At 37.9% G+C, this 17,232-nt stretch overlaps 1 pseudogene; it reads right to left on the bottom strand.

The window, feature by feature from the left end:
* Window positions 1-673: 673 nt before the first annotated feature.
* Window positions 674-2,367, bottom strand: LOC122474426 (annotated as a pseudogene).
* Between the last annotated feature and the right edge of the window lie 14,865 nt (window positions 2,368-17,232).

Genomic DNA, 17,232 nt, shown 5'->3' with positions numbered 1-17,232 from the left:
CAAAGTTGGCACAACAGTAGGAATACATAAATATTGACTCTGTTTCACCAGCCATTACCATAACAGAAAGGAGTCTTCTTGAGTTAAATAAATGAAATATTAAGGAAATACCATAAAATATATATTAATTTAATTCTTCATCTCCTATGACAATCCTTCAATATTTATCATGATCTCCACAATGTGCTTTAGTAGAAAGAGGATGAGTATTAGAATCAAACTTACCTGGTTTGGGGAAGTTATTTACATTCTGAGTCATACTTTTTACAACCCTGCCTCAAAGAACTGATGTGAAGAACAATGAGGAACCTTGTAAATACTCAATACATGTTTGTATTCTCATACCTTCACCCTGTGCCATAGTACCCAAGAGTAGGGGTACTTGAATCCAGAGTGTATGTCATATACGTTAGTTCACTCTGGCTAATACTCTGGTTTTAGAGATGAGAAAGGAGAATGGTGTCTTGCCTTCCCTTAGCACTGAGATCCAGAGAAAGCCTGAGACAGAACATCTCATTCTAAAGCCAAATAAATGAGTGAGAATCTCCTTTTTGTTGTGCCCCTAACCCGGAGTTACCTGATAACCTTCCCTTAAAAATCAGTCTGAGAGTGGTGAAATCACCAAAATGATGGAGGGCAGGGTTGCTCAGGATACCAGGACCAGGCATCACCGTCATGGTGAGAGGAATGTTTTCCAATTGCCAAATAGTTTACACAAGGCCTCCTTCATGTCTCTGTTCCTCAAGCTATAGATGAATGGATTTAGCATGGGGATAATCACCATAGAGAATGGCATCCCTGCTTTGATTCTCTGCAGAGTGAGTTGATGGAGGAAATAAATAAACACCTATAAGAGATCCATAGAAGAGCAGAACCACTGTGAGGTGAGAACCACAGGTAGAGAAGGCTTTCTAGCACCCTCCAGGAGATGAGATGCCAAACATAGCCCAGGAAATGCGGACATAGGAGAGGACAATCAGCATGAGGGGAACCGTGAGGAACATCAGGCCCATGGTGATGATCATCAGCTCATTAATGTGGGTATCTGAGCAGGCAAGCTTCAGTAGAGCACTGGGATCACAGTAGAAGTGAGGGATGGCTTTGTGGGCACAGAAGGCCACACAGGTCAGAGGCAGTGTGTTCACCAGGGCAGGGCAGTTGGTTAGCACCCAGCATTAGTGCACAAAGGGACTCATAGCTGTGCTGTAATGGAGTAGCTGACAGATGACCACATAGCAGTCATATGCCATCACAGCCAGAAGGCAGTTGTCAAGGCCACCAAACACAAGGAGGAGATACAGCTGTGCAAGGCAACCAGAATGGGAGATGGTCCAACTCTGGGTATGAATGTTGGCCAGCATTTTGGGTATTGAAGCAGAGGTGAAACAGACATCAGTTAATGATAAGTTTGCCAGGAAGAAGTACATGGGAGTATGAAGGTGTGGGTCAGAGCTGATGACCAGGATGATGAGCAGTTTCCCTGTCATGGTGAACAGGTACACACCCAGAAAAATGCCAAATAGGAGAGATTGCTCCTCTGGCTGCTCAGAGAGTCCTAGAAGGAAGAAGTCTGAAATAGCAGTTTGGTTCATTCTGCTTGGTTTTCCCATCCCTGTAGTTCTTGTTATCTGTTCAGATATTCCCTGTGTTAGTATTTAATTATAGATCAACCACAGATGTATCTGTGTAGCCAGAACTATATTGGGGAAAAAAGGAGAATAAATGGACCTTGACAATGAGAATCTTGGATCTCATTGGACATGTAAGAAAATATCCACAGGACATAGAAACAGGCAAGATAATATCCATACAAATGCAGATTGTGCTTTTGGTTTAAATGGGGTCCAGGGAAGAGATCAGTTTGACTAGAGAAGTCAGTGTAGGCTATTGGAGGAGCTAAGAATTGAGCATATCCTTGAAGACATGATTGGAAAAGTCATTAATGTTTAGTGATTGATAATTTCCTTTGATGCCTCTCCCCCAACACACACACACACACACACACACACACACACACACACACACTCACCAATTAGGCAAAATAGCCTCCTCTCTACTAGCCTCCCCAATCCCTAGAACTTGACCGCACCATTTAGCTCCCCTCCCTATGCCCTTCCCTAACTGGGGCCACAGGGTATGTGGACTAAGGGCAGTGAGTATCTGTGATGTCTCATCTACCGCATCTCCTCCTCTCCACAAACAGGAAGGGGGCCACACCCACCCCATGATCACTGTCTCTTCTTTGTCACTGTCCTCTTCCTCTTCTGCTTCTTTGTACCTATATGCACTCTAGGAACTGATATTTCAGTTCTCCTGGCCTCTCATCATGATCAGCTCCTATTTGTAGAGACTGGTTAAATACCAGACATCTTCATGGCATTCTTTTATTCTTCATAAGGCCATGACATAGGTGCTACTATCCTTGTAAATGATGACACTGAGCTTCAGAGATATTTGATGTATTCAAGATCAGATAGCTAGTAAATGACATTCAAATGCAGGTGTGCCTGACTCCAGAGCCTGTGCCTTTACCCCTACAATTGTACCATATTTCTCCAATATTTACTTTTCATCAGAGGAAGGAAGATGGAAGGAATCAGGCTCTGGTTCTCTGGGCTTGAAAGTAGCCACTCTGTTCTGCTCCCCTGGGATTTAGAGAGAGCTGGTGTGAGAGCTCATTCCATATTGGCCTTGTAAAAACTATGGCCTTAGACATTTCTGTAAATAGTTAATCCTCTATTTGTTCTTTGGTTCGTAGAGTGACTTCTGATCTTAGGTGGAGAGTCAGCTCATCTACCCAGGAAATTTCTGCCTAGTTGTTGTGTTGGGAAGTGTGTGTGTGTGTGTGTGTGTGTCCTGCCCCTTGTAGATTCTCACCTGTGAGAGCATGGATCAGTGTCCGGCATCTTCAGATTTTCCATTTCTTTCTCCTGGATGGATAATTCACAATGAGGAAGTTTCTGGGATCTTTAAGACTCAGTCAGCAGAGTTTGTGTCTATTGAGTCCAGAGTTCATTAGGAACATGGAGTGTATGATTCCTTTGCAGCTTCCCTAAGCCTGAGAAGACAAGAGACTTTCTTAGGGTTTTAAAGGCTTCTTGAAAACATCTCCCAAAGTGCTCATTAGAGCCAACCTCAGTGTCATTGTGCAGCCTTTCCTCCAGCCAACTCTGGCTGGATGCTGGGAGAACTGAGGGCAAATATTTCCCAGAGTTAAGCTCAGATGTCGGTCTCAGGAGTGTGATTCTGAGGCCTCTTACTGGGATACAGTGCACTTCAGCCTGACCAGCAGGTCCCTAGGAAATTGTACCTATGCACTGGACAGTTGAATTTCTGTCCCATACTCTAAGCAAAATTGCATTGAGGGAAGTGTCAGAAATATAAATTATAATGATTTCTGTTGGTGATTTTCCTAAACAAAGTAGTCCTAATGTAGAGCAACCTCCTCAAGTCCTAAACTCTCAAGTAAATGAGGCAGCCTATATAGAGCACACCAACCATGATGTCTGATACATAGAAGCTGCTAAAAATGTTTTATCTCCTGTATTTTTATTAATACTATTGAATTGATACTATTATTAATATTGTTGAACACTTTCATTACACAATCTCAAGTAATACAGGAAGCTTAGGTACAGGAACTATTATTATTCCCATTTTACAGATGATGAAACAGAGGTCCAGGGAAGATAACGACTTGACCAAGGTCATACAACTACTAAATGAAGGTGGTAGAATTCCAACCTAAGTCTGCATGACCCTAGAATCCATGTTCTTAACCACACTTTGTCCTAGTATCATTACTGGTTTTAATTGTCAACAATTCCACAGATAGAAAATAATCTCATTTTTCTAACTCACATGTCTCTGGTTACTAGTGAGATTGACTATTTGTTTCATCTGCTTTTTAACCATGGTTAATTATTCCCCAAATTATCCTATTAATATGTTTCTCCTTTACCTACTGGGATATTTGTGGGGTTTTTAAATTGATGTTAGAGGCAATAAAACAAATGAAAATATTTTATGGGTGTTGTTTTCTGTCCTTGCCATTCCAAGACGTCTACAACTTTTTAAAAATGTTTTTTATAGTCAAAATTGACAGATATGTGGCTTTGTGATTTTTTCCATTACTTTTATACTGAAAAGTCTTTCCATCTTACATAACAGGAAAATGTCATTTAGTTATTTCTTCTAAATTTTAAACAGTACATTTAAAATTTTTTCTCCTTTTTTCTTGCAATATTTTATTTAAATTCAAGTTACTTAACATACAGTGTAGCATTCCTTTCAGGAGTAGAATTTAGTGATTCATCCCTTAAATATAATACCCAGTGTTAGTCATAACAAGTGCCCTCCTTAATGCCCATCAACCCAAATTTTAATTTACTTGAAATTTATGTTGTGGTATAGTGAAAGAAAAAGATCTACTTTTACTTTTAATTACTCACAATAGCTAGTTTTATCAGGACTATTTTTTAATAACTCATGCATTTTCCAGTGCACAGGTCTGTGCACCTGTGCCTGGCCTTTCCAAATCATGTGGGCTGCTCACAGCACTGGCAGCAGAGTTCTGAAAGTGGGCCTCTTGACAGCAAACATTTTAAGAGATCAAGGTGAAAACTGCATGATTTTCATAAAACCTAGCTTTGGAAATCCTAGAATCTCATTTTCACTACCTTCTATAGATCAAAGAAGTCATGAGGGCCAAGCCAGTGACTAAGGGAAAGAAATTAAGCTCCATCTGTCCATAAAAAGAATAGCAAATAACTTTTGGCTTTCTGTAATTTACCACCACATGAAATTATTTAAATTCTTCTCACATTCAAAATCGATTCACTCCTTCCCTCAAAGCTCAGAATTTCATTGCATTGGAACATCAGGTCAGTGTCCAAGATCTTGTGTCGAAACGAGGTCCTGGTGAAAATGTGTTTCCTTAGATTCACTTCCCTGTTCATTGTCCTTCTCAATCTGGAGACGTGGGACGTGAGAGACAAGTTATCTCTCTCCTCCCTCCTCACGCGTACCCACCATGATGCTGATATGGGCATGGGATAACTACAATAGACACTCCAAATCCTCAGGGGCAAGGATAGGACAGAGAGAGGAGCAGGAGGCAGAGAGTGGTGTTGTTGCTTATACTCTACTGATGGATATACCACACTTCATCTGTTCTACTGTTGATAGCCATTTAGATGATGATACAAATATTCTTATACAGCCTCTTAGAGAACATACATACACATTTTGGTTGAATATATATTTAGTAGTAGAATTTGGGGGTTCTAGGTTTTGCATGGTTTCAACTTTAGTTTTTCAGAATGATTTTCATGTATACATGACAAATATCTCCTCTGGGTGTTGACTTTTCACTTTCTTATTGGTGTCTTTTGAGAAATAGAAGTTATTAATTTTAATATAGTCCAATTTATATTTTTCTTTATGATTATGTTGTTTGTGTCCTAAGAGATATTTGCATACTTCTTCATTATGAAGATATTCTCCCATGTTTCCATCTAAAGTCTCCATTATTTTTTATTTCTATATGAATCTCTTTGGACTTGATTTTTATATACAGCATGAGGTCAGAGTCAAATTATATTTTCTCCCATTTGGGTATCCGATTATCTCAGATGATTTATTGAAAAGGTCATCATCTTGGGAAGTTTATTCTGCTATGTTGAAGAGTCACATTCATAATTCAGGTGAACATTTATCTATGAATCTGTTTATAGACTCTTCTGTTTCATCAGTTTTTCTGTCTTTGGTAAATACCACAGTTTTAATTATTATAGTTTTATAATATCTTGATATATGGTTGTATAAGTCTTCCAAATTTGTTTCCTTGGCTATCCTTGGTACTTGTGTTTTTATGTGAACTTTAGAATTAGCTTTACACACACACAACCTGCTAGAACTATGAATGTGATATCATTGATAGGCTAATTTGGGAAGAGTGTATACCATAGTAATGCTGAATTTTTCAATCTATGAATATAGTATATCTCTTCATTTTTGCCTACTTTATTTCAATAACGTTTTAATAATATTTTGTAAATTTTAGCAAAGAGGTCTTGCACATTACCTTAAATGTATTCCTAGGTATCTGTGCTTTTATAGTCTAAAGTAAATAACATGTTTAGAATGTTTGTTTCTGTTTGTTCATGGCTAGGGTGCAGAAATGCAGTTGGTTTTGTATGTTAACTTTTGTATTGAGTGACCTTGCTATATCATTTTATTAGTCATAGATTTGGAGTGAATTTTTAGGTGTATAATCAGATTGTCTGATAATTATCTGATAATAATACCAGTATTTCCAATTCCTATTTTTCAATATTTTACTTAAATTCTAGTTAGTTAACATATTGTGTAACATTGGCTTCAGGAGCACAATTTATCACTTATATATAACACCCAGTGGTCACCACAAGTGCCCTCCTTAGTACCCATCACCCATTTAGCCCATCCCCCTGCCCACCTACCCTCCATCAACCCTCAGTTTGTTCTCTATAGTTAAGAGTCTCTTATGGTTTGCCTCCCTATCTCTTGTTTTTCCCCTTTGCCCTGTGTTTATCTGTTTTGGTTCTTAAATTCTATGTATGAGTGAGATCATGTAGTATTTGTCTTTTTCTGGCTGACTTGTTCCACTTAGCATAATACATTCTAGCTCCGTCCATATCATTGTAAATGGCAAGATTTCATTACTTAATAGCTGAGTAATACACACACATGCACACATACATACATACATACATACATACATACATACCACATCTTCTCCATCCATTCATCAATCAATGGGCATTTGGGCTGTTTCCACAATTTGGCTATTGTTGATAATGCTGCTATAAACATTATCACTTCAAATCAGTACTTTGTATCCTTTGGATAAATACCTAGTAGTGCAATTGCTGAATCATAGGGTAGTTCTGTTTTTAACTCTCTGAGTAACCTCCTTACTATCTTCCACAGTGCCTGCACCAGTTTGCATTCCCACCAACAATGTAAGAGGATTCCCCTTTCTCTGCATCTTTGGCATCACATCTTGTTTCCTGCGTTGTTAATTTTAGCCATTCTGACTGTTATAAGGTGGTATCTCATTGTAGTTTTGATATGTATTTCCCTGATGATGAGTGATATTGAGCATCTTTTCATGTGTCTATTAGCCATCTGTATGTCTTCTTTGGAGCAAATGTCTATTCATGTCTTCTGCCCATTTTTAATTGGGTTATTTGTTTTTTGGGTGTTGATTTTTATAAGTTCTTTATATATTTTGGATACTAACCCTTTATCAGATATGTCATTTGCAAATATCATCTCCCATTCCAAAGGTTGCCTTTTAGTTTTGTTGATAATTTCCTCCTCTGTGCAGAAGCTTTTTATTTTGGTGTAGTTTCAATAGGTTTTTTTTGCTTTTTTTCCCCCTGCCTCTGGAAATAAGAAGTTGCTATGACTGGTGTCAAAGAGGTAACTGCCTGTGTTCTCCTCTAGGACATTGATGGTTTCCTGTCTCACATTTAGTTCTTTCATCCATTTTGAATTTATTTTTTTATATGGTGTAAGAAAGTGGTCCAGTTTCATTCTTTTGCGTGTTGCTGTCCAGTTTTCACAGTACCATTTGTTGAAGAGACTGTCTTCTTTTCCATCAATAGTCTTTCCTTCTTTCTTAAAGATTAGTTAACCATAGAGCTGTGGGCCCATTTCTGGGTTTTCTATTCTGTTCCATGGATCTATGTGTCTGTTTTTGTGCCACTACCATACTGTCTTGATGGCTACAGCTTCATAATATAAGTTGAAGTCTGGAATGATAATATGCCTCCAGCTTTGCTCTTCTTTTTCAAGATAGCTTTGGCTATTCCAGGTCTTTTCTGGCTCCATGCAAATTTTAGGATTATTCGTTGTAGTCCTGTGAAAAATGCTGTTGGTATTTTAATATGGATTGCATTAAATGTGTGCATTCTTTGGGGTAGTATAGACAGTTTAACATATTTGTTCTGTAATGAAATGGCACTAAATTCCTATCTGTCAGTAATTACTCCAACTGTAAATGAGCTACATACTCCAATCAAAACACACAGAGTATCAGAATAGATTAAAAAAAACCCCAAGACCCATCTATTTGCTGCCAGCAAGAGACTCATTTTAGACTTAAAGACACCTGTAGATTGAAAGTGAGGGGATGAAGAAATATTTACCATGCAAATGGATATCAGAGGAAAGCCAGAGTAGCAATACTTACATCAGGCAAACTAGATTTTAAACTAAAGGCTGTAACAAGAGATGAAGAAGGGCATTCATTACATCATACTAAGGGGGTCTATCCAACAAGAACATCTAATAATTGTACATATTTATGCTCCTAACTCAGAACACCCAAATATATAAAACAATAACAAACAGAAAGGAAATCGTTGATAATAATATGATAATAGTAGGGGACTTTAACACCTCATTTACAGCAAAGGACAGATCATGTAAGCAGAAAATCAACAAGGAAACAATGGCTTTGAATGACACACTATACCAGGTGGACTTAACAGGTATATTTGGAACATTTCATCCAAAAGCAGCAGAATATGCATTTTTTTTTCAAATGCACATGGAACATTCTCCAGATTAGATCACATACTGGGTCAGAAATCAGCCCTCAACAAATACAAAAAAATTGAAGTCATACCGTGCAAATTTTCTGATCACAACACTATGAAATTTGAAGTCAATCAGAAGAAGACATTCAGAAAGATCACAAATTCATGGAGGCTAAAGAACATCCTACTAAAGAATTAATGGTCAACCAGGAAATTAAAGAAGAAATTAACAAGTACCTGGAAACAAATGAAAATGAAAACATGACCATCCAAAACCTTTGGGTTGCAGCAAAAGTGGTCATTAGAGGGAAGTTTATAGCAATACAGCTCTACATCAAGAATCCATAAAAGTGTCAAATATACAACCTAACCTTACACCTAAAGGAGCTAGAAAAAGAAAACAAATGAAGTATAAAGCCAGCAGAAGAAGGGAAATATTCCTAGTTTCCTATAGGTTTTATTGCAAATGGGTGTTGAAGTTTATCAAATACTTTTGTTTCATCTATTGAAATTTTGAAATGATTATTCTCCTTTACGTGTTAGTGGAATGATTTTCATTGATTGGTTTTCAAATGTTAAACTAACCTATCATCACAAATAAATCCTTTGGCTCAGTATAGTATGCTTTCTGTGTAACTCTGATTTTAATTTTGTAATTTTTCATTTAGAGTTTTGAAACATCAAAGATCGTTCTTAGATTTTTCTTTCTTTTTATTTACCTCTCAAATTTTAGTGTTAGTGCCATGCTTGCCTCACAAAAAGAGTCACAGACTTTTTCTTCTTCTACTATTCTGGTGAAGAGTTCAGTGATGAGTTCATGTAAGACTGATTATTTATTAAATGTCTTTCTTAAATGCTTGGAAGAACCCAACAGTGAAATCACTGGGGACTTGATATTCTTATTATGGGAACTTTTTTTTTTCCCCAAACAATCTACATATTTATTTATTTATTTATTTATTTATTTATATATTTTTTATATGAAATTTATTGACAAATTGGTTTCCATACAACACCCAGTGCTCATCCCAAAAGGTGCCCTCCTCAATACCCATCACCCACCCTCTCCTCCCTCTCACCCCCCATCAACCCTCAGTTTGTTCTCAGTTTTTTTTTTTCAACGTTTATTTATTTTTGGGACAGAGAGAGACAGAGCATGAACGGGGGAGGGGCAGAGAGAGAGGGAGACACAGAATCGGAAACAGGCTCCAGGCTCTGAGCCATCAGCCCAGAGCCTGACGCGGGGCTCGAACTCCCGGACCGCGAGATCGTGACCTGGCTGAAGTCGGACGCTTAACCGACTGCGCCACCCAGGCGCCCCTGTTCTCAGTTTTTAACAGTCTTTTATGCTTTGGCTCTCTCGCCCTCTAACCTTTTTTTTTTTTTCCTTCCCCTCTCCCATGGGTTCCTGTTAAGTTTCTCAGGATCCACATAAGAGTGAAACCATATGGTATCTGTCTTTCTCTGTATGGCTTATTTCACTTAGCATCACACTCTCCAGTTCCATCCACGTTGCTACAAAAGGCCATATTTCATTTTTTCTCATTGCCACGTAGAATTCCATTGTGTATATAAACCACAATTTCTTTATCCATTCATCAGTTGATGGACATTTAGGCTCTTTCCATAATTTGGCTATTGTTGAGAGTGCTGCTATGAACATTGGGGTACAAGTGGCCCTATGCATCAGTATTCCTGTATCCCTTGGATAAATTCCTAGCAGTGTTTATTATGGGAACTTTTGATAATGCATTCCATTTCTCTAGTAGATAGGAAACTATTCAGATTTTCTTTTCCTTTGTCGGCTTTCATGTATTTTATCTTTGAAGTATTTGTCCATTTTACTCAAATTGGCATTCATCAGCTTAAAGTTGCTCATAATAGCCTTACATTAAAAAAATTGTCCTTACATTAAAAAAAGTACAGGGAGTAAAAAAATACAAATAATACCTGTAAAAATTAACGAATGTTTATATATGTATATATCCATGTAGCCACTATAGATGGAGCTAGAGAGTATTATGCTAAGCGAAGTAAGTCAGAAAAATCAAATACCATATGATTTCACTCGTATGTGGAATTTAAGAAACAAAACATAGAGAAAAAAGAGTGAGAGAGGCAAACCAAGAAACTGACTCTTAACTATAGAGAACAAACTGATGGTTAGCAGAGGGGAGGTGGCTGGGATGATGGGTTAAACAGGTGATAGGGGTTAAGGGGTGCACTTGTGATGAGCACCAGGTGTTCCATGGAAGTGTTGAATCACCATATTGTACACCTGAAAATAATATTACACTGTATGTTAACTGGAATTTAAATAAATACTTAAAATATATACATTTTAAAAATGTATTATGACATTTTAAAATGTATTAACGACATTTTCATCTCAACATTACCTCAACATTACCCCAGAGAGAAAAAGACTGACACTGACTTTTTTGAGACTATTTAGCAACTAGAACTCTCAATTATTTTGGATGGGAATGTAAATTTGTATAAGCATTTGGAACATAGTTTGCCTACATATACTAAAGTTAAATATTGCTTACCCTAAGACTCAGACATATCACCTCTGTATATACACCTGAGAGAAATAAGTACATATGGCCCACAAAAGACATACTTAGGGATGTTCCTGTCACCTTTACTCATAATAGTCAAAAATTGGAAATGACTATATATGTTCATCAACAGAAAAAATGAATAAAGTATTATTTGTGTAATGAAATATTATATAGCAATACAATACAAATCATGTCTCAACATGATTGAATGTGACAGATGTCATGTTGAGCTAAAGAAGCCAGATGTAAGAGTTCTACCATGTGATTCCTTTTACTTGAACTTTAATGATAGACAAAACTAATCTTCTGGTAAAATGTATCACAAGAGTAGTTACCTCCAAGAGGATAATGGCTCAGAAGGGAAAAGAGGGAGCCTTCTAACTTGGAGGAGATATTATATATCTTGATTAGCGGGGTGTTACACAGGTGTAAATATGAAAAATTCATTGAGTTGTGCACTTCAGATTTATGTGCTGTGTTGACTTATGCCATAACCCAGTACATTTTTGGAAACTGGCTGGTAGCTCTATGCTTATAGATGGAGCTGTTGAGTTTGAGTTCCACTGAAGCGTGATCTGGCTTGGAAATGCGTTTTGAGGAGGGGTCTCCAATGCCAGTAGGAGAAGAAAATTATTCTAATATTCTATATTCAAGATAGAGGTCTAGAAGAAAAATCTGGATAAAGGGTTGTGGGTCTCAGCATTCAACATTTGGTGTGCATGTATAGTCATATATTTTCCTTGTTTTTTCACATGATTCACTAATAATATAATTCTGAGCTATTTGTGGCAACCCCCATTCCTAAGCTTCTCCAGAAAGTAAACCTCCCAGTTTCTAGCTGGGATAAGACAGAGATAGTATTCCCACAGGGTGGGGGTATAAAGAGTAATCTAAGGGACCTAGGTTTTCCTGAAATAACTGTCACCTCTTAGACTACCCTTTCACTCCTGGGTCCCAAGGTACCAAGGGCTTCCAGTTTGTGGGCCTTTTTGAGGATTCTTTGGTGTGACAAGATTGATTCTTATATTTCACCTACTGCCAGTTTAGAATTCCACTTTTCCATATCTGTTCACTCATTTAATGCCACATGGAGATAAAGAAAAATTGCAGCATATGGAGCTAAACATGCAAAGAAGACCTTATTCAATACTATTGGCAGGTGAAGATATGGAGAAAAGAGAACTCTTGTTCACAGTTGGAGGAATTCTAAGTTGGTGCAGGCACTATAGGAAACAGTATGGAGGTACCTCAAAAAATTAAAAGTAGAACTACCATACAGGCCAACAATTCCACATCTGGTAATATACTTGAAGTAAATAAAACACTATGTCCAAGAGATATCCGCACTCCGTGTTTATTGCAGCATTATTGGCCACAGCCAAGACACGGAAACAATGGAAGTGTCCATCAGGAGATGAGTGATATAGAAGCTGTGAGACACACACACATACAGACACACACACAATGGAATACTCTTCAGCAATAAAAAAAAAGAATGGAATCCTTCCGTTTGCAAGAATACGAATGGACCTTAAGGATATTATGCTAAGTGAAGTAAGTCAGATGGAGAAAGACAAATACTGTATATGTGGCTCTCACTTATATGTGGAATTAAAAAAATACCAAAAAACCAAAAATCCCATACTTATAGACAAAGGAATCAGATTTATGGTTTCCAGAGGTAGGGGTTAGGAGTTTGGGGAGTTTGAATAAGGTGGTTAAAAGGTAGAAACTTTCAGTTATAAGATAAATAAGTACTGGGGATATAATATACAACATGATGCCCATAGTTAACACTACTGTGCAGTATATTTGAAAGCCGTTAAAAGAGTAGATCCTAAGAGTTCTCATCACAAGAAGAAAAGGCAATTTTTTCCTTTTTTTTTTTTTTTGGTATCTATATGAGATGATGGATAAGTAAACTTACTGTGGTCATCATTTTACAATATATGCAAGTCAAGTCACTATGCTGTACACCTTAAACTTATACAGCGTTGCATGTAAATTATATTTCAGTAAAACTGGGGGAAGAGATGATTACATGAGGGGAAAAATACTGAACTCAATTCCACTGGAAAAATAAAAAAGGCAGGAGGACTTTTTTTTTAAAGTAAGCTCTACACCAAATGTGGGGCTTGGACTCATGACCCTGAGATCAAGGGTCACATGTCCTACTGACTGAGCCAGCAGGTGGATTTTTAACTGCTGGGGTGAGCTAGTGGAAAAGCACTGGAGGCTGTTATAAGGCAGTTACTGTGATTAGACTGTGTTTGCTGACTGGCATCCACTAAAGTAGGGCTCCTACCCTTCCACAGAGACTAGCAGATAAGTATGTTCTTTCTTCACGATTGCATTTTAAAGAGATGGCTCCCAGGCCCTTAAGAAAGACATTCCCAGGTTGTACAACTGTCAAGAACATGAGAGAAGACTTATATCTCAAAGGGGCAGAGAAAAAAATTAACTCTGTAAGTCTTCTAAAGTAAAGCTCTAAGAAAGTGGAGGTCAGGGGCCCACAGCCAGGAGAAACTGCCTACAGCTTTGTCAAGTTGAGGGCAATGTTAAGACCATCTTGATCACCACTCTCTCACTTCTCCCCTCACCACTCCCTTTCTACTTTTATCTGTCCTTGTGGGGTTTATGACTTTTTTAAAAAATCACTTTACTTTTAGCAGAATTTTAGGAGAGTGTAAAATTAGATACATGACTTTTTAAAAAATTTTTAATGTTTACTCATTTTTGAGAGACAGAGGCAGAGCACAGTTGGGGGTGGGGCAGACAGAGACAGGGAGACACAGAATCTGAAGGAGGGTCCAGGCTCTGAGCTGTCAGCACAGAGCCTGATGTGGGGCTAGAACTGTGAGATCATGACCTGAGCCTAAGTTGGACACTTAACCGACTGAGCCACCCTGGCGCCCCAGGATACATGACTTTAATATAACATCTTTAACTGGAATCCCAAGAATTCTTTCAGAAATATATATCATATGCCTCTAAACTCTTTGCAGCAGCTTCCAGATTTCTTTATAGGAAGAAATTAGGAACAGGAATTTTGTTGCAAGTGAGAAAGCTAGGATATTTATTTACAGAGAAAGTGCATTTTTGCATGGACTGTTTACAAATCAATACAAACAGCATAACTCCTTAATGCTACCACTTAACAGAGAAAAAGTAACAGCTTCCAAAATTTTTTAATGAAGCCAGTACTATACTAATTTGGTCTATTATGAGAGATTCAGACAGTAAATTGGGCAATTATGAATGTTAGCTCTAACAAGGCTCTAGGGAACTCTGTCCCATGGCTCCCTGTCTGCAGGTGCCCAAAGTGGAACCCTCTTCAGCTTTCTCCTGTTATTAGCCTGATGAGCCAGCTCCCTGTTTCTGAGTTTCTCAGTTCAGGTTTCAAAAGACAAACATAAAATACCTCAAAACTCCTGAATACCTGTGTTGAAGGGGATCAGAGTACCACATGTCCCAGAGCATCTTAAAAATCCAGTACAGAACTTCTTTGTTCCAGCTGATGAATGTAACTAAGATAACTCTGGCCTTCCCTTCAGATTTATCCTTGGCTTGGTTTTGCAATCCTTTGTTGATCTCTTAGGCTTCTTGTCTAGAATCCTTCTCTCTCTTGCTCTCTCACTCTTGCTCTTGCTCTCATTCTCCCTTTTCCCCTCTAAACTTATTTTTAACCTCAGCTTAGCAAGCTCTTTTTTGCTTCTGTATTTATTATTCTTGATCCTAAATTCTGATTCCAGTAAATCCCATTACAAACGTTGTCAAGAAGAATCTGAGCTCTTCCTACCTTCCTCCCAAATTAAGGACATCTGCAATGACTTCTTCTTAGCAACCAGAGTAGCAGTAAGAAGGGAAACTTGAGACAAACTACAGGCTAATAGTTATTGCCTTTGTAATATCCTCTCCATCATGTCGAAGCCAGCTCTTACTTGTTGGCAGACACAGTAGATGAGGAAGCAGTGGAGGTAAGTAAAGGGATCTTACTACCCTGTGATGACAGAGACACAGGTTGCCCTAAGGTTCAGGAAGCACCTCATTGTTGTCTCTAGGATCTACAAAGTTTTCTGAGACTTTAGACAGGATTAAGGATGAGAAACCCTTTTAGGGAAAGGAAGAACCAAAAGATAGAACAAGAGATATTAGCACAAGGCCCTTGAGTACAGCTTTGGACACTTTTAGAGGATTTCTGATGTTAACTGGTTGGTAGTATAGACTGAGGGACCTCTATAGGAATAGTCTGATCAAGGGATTGTATGCCAACAGAGATAATTAAAGAGATACAGGTCTTCCCTAAAATAAATTGCAATCTCTTTGAGGTCTCCAATGGAAATGAATGGACTCATTCACTAAAGGTAGGATCTGTATGCCAGGAACAGCATGTCTGCTGGTCTGCATCACCTTCCTCTTGAGAAGATACACATCAGTTGGGTCTTAAGAGAGTCTCCTGCCTCCAGGACATGGTTATTAGAATGTGCCCAGTTACAGAGCCTAACCTTTGTGAGGCATTACATTTGCCATTGAGAGATAGAGTAGGGGAGAAAATAGCTTGTGGCACCTGGTCTCTCAGGGTAAGAAATATAGCTCTGAGATGTGTTCCCCAATTAGTGTAGGGTTCGGCAGTAGATAAATATGTGATGGTTCTCAGTTATTGCTCTTGCTAATGTTTGAAATATTAACTTCAAAATAGAAAAAAATCCTTCAATATAACTTGTATTGGTTTGGAGGTGGTTTTTTCTTTAGGTGTGGACTCTGAATAGAGATTGGGAGTAGGGATGTATTTAGATCTGTAAGATATTGATAAGAAAAATCATGAAAAATGGAAAGGTAGCTGACTGAACAGAAACAGTTCTAGTCTGAGAGCCTAGATACTCTGATTCTTATACTATCTCCCTCTAAGAAGCAGTGTTAACTTTTACAGTCACTTCACTTTTCCAAAACTTTGCTTAATCATCTATGAAGCATATGGAGCAGTTGAACTAAATGAAGTTTTCTTAATCCCTATTGAGCATCAAAATACCTGAGGAGGGTTTAGTTTTAGTTTTAGTTTTTTAAATACAGGTACCCAGACTATCTCATAGATAACTTAACTCAGTATGTCTGAGGATTCTGTACTTTTAGAAATCATCTCACAGACCAATGTTTGAGGACCTCTGGACCAGATGATTATGTAGGGTCTATCTCATTCGTAAACTTCATTGTTTTTCTATAAAAGACTAGTACCCAAGATAGAAAGGGCAAGCGAGGCTAAAGCTATGAAAGTAGAAATTTTGAGAGACTAAATGTTTGAAGGTATCTAGGTATTCTATCTATATTGACTGATGATGCTGTCTCTGGTGTCCAATGCTATGGGTTGAAATTCTGTGCCTAATATTTATAAGCTGTGAGTCCCTCTGTATGTTAGTCAATTCTCTTCCCTATACAATTGTAGGAATAATAATATCTGCTTCCTAGTGCTATTTGAGGAGTAAAGGAGATGATCTGTATGAAGTGCTTAGTACAGTGGCTGATAAGTGTAGTAAGTGGCTGGTAAATGTCAGCTATGCGATGATGATGATGCCAGTGACAAAAAAACTCAAATACAAGAGGGAAAAAATACAGAACTCCTTATTTCCCATTTAAGAAGAAATGATACAGAAATAAAGGAACATGAGTTTATATGCCCTTCCCTGTAAAATGAGATATTGTGGTAGTTTAAAAAAATTGTATGAATTTTGGGGCTACCAAGAGAATGTAAAATTCAACTCCTCTCAGTCTACTCATGTACTGGGCAAAGCAACGGTGAAGCTGATATGGGATGGTAGACCTCGTTCAAGGCTTGGTAATGCCAGGACTGAAAAGTACCCAGAGCCTCCTTAGAAGAGTATAAAATATTGACCAGAGGGAAAGAGAAAAGAAAGGAAGAATCTATGAGATTCCTAAAAAAGAGGAAAAAGAGGGAAGTAGAGTCAGATTAGAAGTGAAGTCAGATTAGGGAAGATAATGAATATAAAGAGAGATTTGGAAGTTAGAAGATTTGAGAGTCATCACATGTAGAGTTCTAGAAGAAATCTAGCATCTAACTCTCC

Source organism: Prionailurus bengalensis, chromosome D4 (genome assembly GCF_016509475.1).
Source record: "Prionailurus bengalensis isolate Pbe53 chromosome D4, Fcat_Pben_1.1_paternal_pri, whole genome shotgun sequence".
Lineage (NCBI taxonomy): Eukaryota > Metazoa > Chordata > Mammalia > Carnivora > Felidae > Prionailurus > Prionailurus bengalensis.
Note: the sequence above shows the minus strand (reverse complement) of the source record. Positions and strands in the feature narration are given on the sequence as shown.